The following is an 8,911-nucleotide window of genomic DNA, read 5'->3' on the forward strand; positions in this document are numbered from 1 at the left end:
CGAACCAAGACTTCAATTAAACCGCTAGAAGCGCTTAAAACATAAACATACAGATGCAGTTTAACACATTTCAGCATCCCTGAATATTTGTGAGATGTCTTAAAGTTTGAAGCACCTCTTCTCATTTATCAAAAAAACAAAACAAAAAAAAAAGAACAGGTATGTCGCCCAGAATACAGCCTTTTCTGCTTCGTAATTGCGACATTTTGCTGCTGACTGTATCTGAATATCACTTGTGCCTTGTTCACAGTGTCTGTGCGTGCTTTATTTGCGGTGTGCGATAGATGTTCCCTTTTTTACTCCGCGTTGACTTTATAGGATGCAGGTGCCGCAGCACGAACCTTTCTCCATTTATTCCGCTTTCATCGTTATTATTTCGTAATAGGCGCCACCTGTGCTGTTCAGACTTCTGTCATTCGTTTACGCGAGTGGCGTAGCTGGGAAATTTCGACGAACGGGCTATCCCGAGGACGTTCTTGGATGCGAGTTGTGCTGTTAAAAATTATAAAGTCAAACCACGTCTACCATCTAAGGCCTGCCTTTCTTTTTTTCGTTTGTGAAAGGAAATTTGACGTCATCTTCTGTACATTTCATTCTCCGTGCGTTTGATTTGAAGGCGCTGAAACAAGAAGGAATTGCTGTAAAGCAATATACCTTCATTGCATCGATCGCTTAGAAATGTGAAAGTCGTATCTTTAGTGATTAAACCGCGGCTTCTACATGCTTTCAAGCGGTAGTATTGTAATTTTTTAGCAGTAACATTTGGACGGCGGGCTAATGTTCATGCTGAGTTCAGTAGTGGTAGCCAAAAATTATATCCAGTTTTGATTTTTATCGAATCCAGGCGACCGCCATCCAGAAACCGCTGCTAACATGTAGCAGGAACTTAAGGCAGATTCATCCCCATCGTCTTAAACCTATCTGTCCTCATGATAACCAAACAAGCAATTTCGGCACTTAAGGGTATAACGATCACCCACACAGATGCAGCAGCTTCATTTCCAGATGCATTTATATCCCAATGCCATCGCCACAACTTTTCTCACTGGGCGTTTTAATAGGTGTTCTCGCTGTTGCCCCAAAGGAAATTTGACATAAATGTTCAATTTCTTCTGAGTCAACGACAAGAGGGGTATTAGTGGGGGATTTTTTGTCATTCTCATGCTTCTGGTCATGGTTTTCGTCATCTACTATTCGCTAGTTTTCAACTTTAAAATACCAATGTCAGAGGGCCTCTACCAACCTGATGGATACCTGGCTCAAGGAAGCGGGTCATCAAGTTTTTAAAGCATCGAAATATGCAAGCACGGTGCGTAGCAAAAGCATAAATGAGCAGAGGCGAGTGAAGGTGTCAGTCCGTACAGTAGGAAGGATCGGGCCAATCCCACACGGCGGCTAGCGTGTGTACGGGATACTGTCTATATATATATATATATATATATATATATATATTCTTTTTTTGAGCGGAATAAATAAAATATCAACGTAAAAATATCTTCGAGTGATGAGCCCCATGATTGCACAGTATCAAACTGCCTTTATTAATGTGCTATATTGATGCTATGACCTGCCTTGGTCTCAGTGAAGGTTGAAAATTGTAGCTTCTCAGAAAGAGGCTATATACACACAGCCCTAATCATAGCCACTGCAGAATTTTTTACGTGTCAAGTCTCCCTCTTAGAATAATGCATTTGAGGTAACGCCTTATATCCTGGCTGGACGCTGAAATAAGACCGATAGAAGTATGAAATCTACAGTGCAAACAAACAGATATATTATTTAGGTTTTTCAACCCCAAATCTTTCACCGCACTAAACGTTGACGCTGAGCCAAATAGAAAGACTGTGTCACAGTTCTACACATTATACAACAATATTTATCGCCATATAAAGCCACAGTTTACTCTCCAGCAATTTAGTCAAGAGCTCTTCTTGCACTGCGTGAAAGTGCCGACTATAATGCGGTTTTTATTAATGAATAAGGTATCTATTTCAAAAACGACTTTTCAAAATACGCACTGCCCTCAATACTTCATACGGAAGCATTATTGTGGAGATGATTGCTTGGCAAAGCGGAGGCATGGAGTTGAAAATGGTGACAATGCCCATCTCGTTTCTTTCCCCACCCTTACAGCGCGTGCTATGTATTTTTCTTCACTCCTATGAATTTTTGTCTATCCGGCGAAGGACGGAACGTATGCATAAATATTTAACTCGAACAATTTCCGAACTGGCTTTGCCGCTTCGTAACTTGAACTGTACCTTTCGTCTACCTGTTTCTCACAAGCATGCAAGAATGCTCAGGGTCGTCGTTCCGCCTAAACCCACATCCCCTGCCCAGATTATGGCACGCCTATATAACCATATTTTCCTAAAAGTTTCAGAAAAACCACTATTTTAATTACACCTTAAATTTACACCTTAAAGACGAACCTAAAAAGCTCCCTTAAAATCTAAGCTAAAAACTTACCCTAAGAAATCTCCACAAAATGAGAGTCAGTCCCGTGTCTTGACCTCCCCGCCACATATGGTAAATGCAAAAAAAAAAAAAAAGTGTATTTTGGGCTAAGTATACAATGACTTCTATGATTTTCACAGGCAAGAATTCGATTCGACTAATTAAATCACAATTTTCTATACGTGGTCTAACGAGACCAAATATTTATGTGCCTGTGTCACCCCCGAAACCCGGAATATTTTTGCAGGTGTTGAAGTATTGAAGCGTACTTCGTTAGTTTTACTCCGCATATAACACTTGACGTTTCAGAGATCACAGGGCCACTTTAAATCTTGATACTAAGGAAAAAACTTCGTAAATGTTAATAACAGAGAGTCCTCAGATTTCTCAGCTCGCGCGAACAACGTCTTCTTCGACAGCTTACTCTATCTATCTGGCCTCTCCCGACGACGATGGAAAATTAAACCTCCTACCAGTCTTCATACCGTCAAAGTTTTCACATCCTGCGAATGTGTTACCCTAAAGAAAACTGAAAAGATGATGCTCTATCTAGAGCTGTGGCCACGGATAATTGCCATTTGAACTTTTGCTGTGACTCTGTGCCCTGTTTGTTGCTTATAAAAAAATTAATATGGAGTTTAGCGACTAAAGTAGTGCAAGGCGAATGCCTAGAGTGCCGCATTCTGCTATTCAACTGACACTAATTAGTAATTAATTATTTATTCATTAAGTAATCTTTTAGATACTTACTTACTCAATTTATTAACAATTAGTAAATAATTAATAAATCCTTAATTACTCAATGATCACTGACTGGCATATGGTCATATAAGGTACGCATTCGCGCATACTGTGGTGATGCTGTGTGATTGGTCGAGACCTCTATGACGTCATCCCACATAGGCTAATCAGAGCCTCCACAAAAGCGGAACAGATTTTGTCAACGACAGCATGAGTCAATAAAGGCTTTCGAATTAATATAGAAAAATCAGAAAATGAATGCATTAGGAAGCGCTCATGGAAACTGAAAGATAAAATGCGAGCTATATCTTATATATCTCAAGCAACTGGTCTAAAATTAAGAGCGTATTATTGCACCTAAAGATATTCAGAACAGCACAACGGTAGATTCTATGCGCAATATACTGAATCAGTATGAGAATTTTCAGAATATGTTACTTTTAGTTAATAACACTATATATTGAGAGATGTTCAAAGATTTCAATTCTTAGACAATTTAAAACACTGGTTTACCACTGGGCTGAGTGGGCGTTCACAAGCAATTTTGCAGTGAAGACACAACGGACAGTAGTTCCAGCAAGACCGGCTCGATCCTGAACAGAACTCCAAGTGCTTTGTTCTCAATAGCAACAAATATCCTAGAGAGTCATACGACGCCACTAATAAGCAAATAAGTGTGGCAGGCAGAACGCTAAAACTCACAGATATTGATCGTTCCTTCTGAGCGACGAATTCTGTTATGCTGCATCATACAGTAGTTGATTTCTGAATACAAAGTTTTATTTCAAATTACAATTCTAAAAACGTTCGTACTAGACTATAATAACACACCGAGTATTTTGGCGGGAATTTTCGAAAATTCTTTAAAAAGATTGAAAATGGGCTGGAATTATCTTTGTTGAACCGAATATAGTTCGAAATTACCGCAAGCTGCAGTTTCCGCTGTACATGTGGCGCTATCAGGAAACCGCCCCACGAAATGTGAAGGGGAAACTGCGGGGCCTTAAATGGCGGAGATTAAAGGTTTGTGAGGACATCCGGCATCCAACGGGTCAAATGACAGACGTTCAGCACTTCTTAACTTCCTTATAACGAGTGAAAGCACCCATCGCGGCCGTGAGATGAAATTTTTGGACCCGCATGTCCTCAAAAAGAATTTTCGGCTTAGCACTCTTAGCCCCAGGTACTATCTCGGTATTGAAAACGAGGACGGTATTTCAAATCATTGTGCGATACCATTTGACCTGCGTTATATATGGGAAAGGGGGACGAAAGTGGGTTAGGCAGATCTAAACTCACGGCCAGTGAGAGAATGCTTGAAGGAAGCTATTGTAAAGTATGGGGAAGAAACTTGGGAATTCAGCACAGCACTGGCTCCCGCAAACTGAAACCTTTTTTTTTTCGCTTCTGTTTTCTTTATTTGTGCTAAAAAACTACACGAACAGTTGGTTGGACCCATGGCCTTTACGGTTAGTAATGGGTCCAAATGAAAAACAAGTACAATGTTACTGCAGACCTTGTACAGAAAAACTTCAAAATTAACATACACAATCAATTTATAACCACAGTTCCGTGAAAATTATATAGTATTTTAAAGATGCCGAAAAGTTACTTTTTTCCTTAACTTCATTTGGGGACTTCATTCAACACATGGGCTCCACTATATTCTAGAAGTCTCCGGCCGTACATATTATAACAAGGTGGTAAATTAAATAGGTTGTTAGTTGCAGCTCTTGTTTGTTGCATTGGTAATCTAAATAAACTAAGGGACAGGGGGTATTAGATTTTATCACAGTGTTTACTATTTCAGCTACCTTCAATTTATATGCCATTGATAGCGGTAAGATGCGAAGGTGCTGAAAAGTGGCCTACTGGATATGTACTATTTCATTAAGTTATCATGCGAATAGCTTGTTTTTGAAGGCGAGAAAGAGGATCTAGGTATGTTTTTTATGTATTACCCCATGTTTCCAGACAATAGGACAACTGACTGAGCATAAAGGCGAAACACAGGATGCAATACAGGATACAGGATGCGAAACCTTAAACTAATGAATGAAGTTTATTCATCTTACTTTAGCCAACAACGGCGGCCGGTTCTTGTGTAAAACGTTTGTTGTGATTTAGCACTGGTTAACCCCAGTTGAACTGCGAAAGCAACGGTGGAAGCCTCTTTTGCCTGCTACATTATTCCCCTATGATGCCCTATCAGTGTAAGGTGCTACATTATTGTGGACACTTAAGCTCACCCTTTAAGGGTGTAACGAGAGAGCGTAAGCTACCAGCCCGTATATAAAGTCACGGATCAACCAAACCGTATTGACGCGCCTCTGTGACGTAGGGGTAACGAGATACAAACGGTTCTGGCAGGCTGGTTCTGATATCCCTTTCCCATATGAAAAGAGCTACCTGAGTTGGGAGCTCCTGCTCGTGGCATAGGGGTAATGTGAATTCAAATGTCATGACAGGCTCGGTTTTTTATGAATTGACCGTAGCTACGCCTCTTCATGGCGTAGCTGCGGCCACCGGAGGTCTCGCTTTGGCTCTCGGAGTATTGCTTTCGCAATAATATCGCATATTCTGGAAAAATTAAAAAGCCACAGTGGCACAGTGGTTAAGACACTCGGATACTGCATTCGAATACCCAGGTTCGAACCCGACTGGTTCCATTCCGCTCCGATGAGCATTTTAGAGCGTAAATCTACTCTTCATGCTGCAACTCTCAGTATAACTCACTTGGGTGTTTGCCCTTGAGCCGCAGTATTGGCCTCGAGATCGAACAGAGTCGCCACCTTGCGGCTCAGCGGCGAAACCTACCCAGTGTGGATGCGTTTTCGAGTCGCGTGCCATCCCGCTGGGATTTACGCGCGCGCATGCGACGTGTACAGGAGTGTTTTTTGTTTGTTTCACGGTTTCTGCCTGATTTTGTTTCCTTATCTGCCTCTTGCAAATAAATATGTAAACAGGCTATCATCCCACGCTTCATTAAAAGAAAAAATACTTGTCCGTATGTACATGTCATGCTGGATAGGGACATCATCCGTCGCGGTCTTCGGCGCTTGAGATCCTTTGGCATGCAATGTCTCAAGCGAAGTGATACTGTCGTTACCGCCGTGCCAAAGTAAAAAAGGTCGTTGCCGTCAATAAAGGTTAATGCAAACGCTCAGAAATCGCATATCCCCGTTTCTGTTTATAATACCGCAGCTATCTAAAACATATGCCACCGCAGACTGCTTCATACAGCAGAATGCAGTTTGAACAGGCCAATATGCCTTATATGCCTTCTGTATGCACGACAGAGTTCTGTGAGTACTTTTTTTTATGCTTTTAAACCTGTGTCGCGGTGTCTCATGGTAAGGGCGCTCGACGCTGATTTCAAGTACGGGGGATTCAACCACAACCGTTTCGAAAGGCGCTCCTCTGCTGTGGGATTTGACTGCACATTAAACAATCCCCCGTGGTCGATGTGGTGGTAATAATGAAAAAAAAAACGACACCGAAACCAGCCTCTGCAATCATCCGTCATAGCCGATGCCGCTTTCATGCGTTAAACCCCGCGCCAATATGCATGTCATTTCTTCTTTTTTTTTTCTTTTTTGCTGCTGAAGGCTTCTGCGCATCCGTAACAGTGTTAGTGAGCACATTTTGCTTTAGGAAATGATCGAATGTTTGGGAAACATCTTCTCTTACACTAAATATTACATAATACACCAAGATCAATGTACTTTACTGGTAGCCTATTATAATCATCACAATCCCTCTTCGTCTAAGTGCTGTCTTCCGAACAAACTCGTCGTTTCTAACAAGGGGAGTAAAACAGCTTCATGCGGGCTTAAATATCAGTTTAGTTTGGTAATAAATACACCTTTACAGTCGCATGTTAAGATGACCTCCATTTCTTTCGGAAGAGTTTTGTATCCGGCACATATTTTGGAAGTAATCCTAATATTTTAATTAGTGATAAAGAAATCTTCAGCCTTTAAAATTGCTTGCCGGAACATGACAGTGCCCATGCGCAGTTTATGACGATGTCTTCAGAGTGAGTGATTCTTAGCTTGCACTTTAACGTTACTGAAAATTAATCGCTGATTGTCGTAAATTTTGTAGTGTGTAAAAATTCTGTCACACGGTGAAATTTATTGGCATTGCAAAACAAAATAATTACACAACTAATTTACCATTATATATCAACATCACACACATCAGAAATCCCTTATACTTTCCTCGGTTTCAGGAAATCATTTACAGTTACTGGCGCATGCAGTAATACACTATCACATTCTATGAAAGTGGCCGCAAAAAGCATCCGCGTGTTTGTGAGCTCTACAAATTCAATCCACTCAGCGCTGTACACGTGAACAATCAGCTTTCCTGTGCGGCGAGATTTCCAGTATAGTGTCGGCGTGATCTCATTTTTTGGGAATACTTGTGCGTGGTTGTCTAGCCAGAGTTGATGTGCACTCAGTCTGAAGCAACACGCCATGCAGTACGCTGTCATTGCTACATTTAACCTGCTTAATCCTCGACTCAAGCACGACATAATGAACCAGGCTTTCTGGATTCATTCTTAGGTACTGCAGATCAGAGCACAACCTTTGTATCTGCGTGGGCTTGACACTAAATTCTTCTGTCTCACTCGTATGAGTCGATAAAAAGTTTTAAAGTCTATAAGAAAAGCAAAGCTGTCATTAGGCAGGCTCAAGTATTAGGCGCCTGAGCGTGGTACAGCGTAAGAAACGTGCAAATTAAATCTAGGACTGGTGGTTGCGTGCCTTGTTTTCCTAAAATCGATGCTTCTTCTGCTGCATTAGCGCAATTAGATTTTTTTCTGCAATATTGCAGAAATGCTGCAGAAAACCCGTTTTCATCGCCAACAAACTCGCCCTAAACTTGAAAGCAGGCCTACTGCGCGTGCGTTTCTGCAAGTGCCGGCGGCTGCCGATCCACACTACCGGAACGACGGGGGCGCCACCTCTAGGTCGATCTCGCGGCGAATAGAGTACCTAGCACGGCCAGTCCTGCCTGCGCCACTGTCTGGTTCTTCGTCTTTCTCGTAGCACCTTTGAGACGCCGAGCGATCCTCCCCACCGTGGATGCGGAGGTTCTCAGTTGTGGTATCACATGAATAATCCAAAGGGGTCAATGGTTTTGGATCGTGCCTAAAATTGAAGGGAACATGGTGAGACTGCCTTTTCACACTTCATGCAGGTCCTGCCCACTCGGCCATGTCATATGGTATTGTAACGGCGAGCATATCTCAAAACATTCCGTGCCCAACCATCTGTCAGAGAGGTGCTCGGCATTTGCCGGTCCTAACGCCGACAACATCAATGCCGTGCTTTCTGCGAAACGGAGCCCTTAAATATATCACCTTTAAACCTTCGATTACAAAGATATTCAGCACACGTAGGAAGCCTCATCCACTACAAGGCTTATTCCAAAGCAGTTTGCTATTTATTGCCGTAGACAATCGCTTTCCCGGACTGTCACCTGTATTCACTCCACCGAATATGTAGAAACAAAGTAGAGCACCGCCATTCGGCGAAAGCCAATTTCTCGCTTTCATATAACCTCAAAAGTAATCGTGATTTTAGTGTATGTTAATGAAGCGTAATGCTGACGTTTGCCTAAGCATGTCTCCATGAGTAAAAACAAGAATAAGCACATATTCCCACCAATCTTGCATCTCTGTCAAAAACAAGTGAAAACGCTA

The sequence above is a fragment of the Amblyomma maculatum genome, chromosome 3, assembly GCF_055883805.1.
Source record: "Amblyomma maculatum isolate TAMU_Amacu chromosome 3, ASM5588380v1, whole genome shotgun sequence".
In the NCBI taxonomy this organism is placed as follows: domain Eukaryota; kingdom Metazoa; phylum Arthropoda; class Arachnida; order Ixodida; family Ixodidae; genus Amblyomma; species Amblyomma maculatum.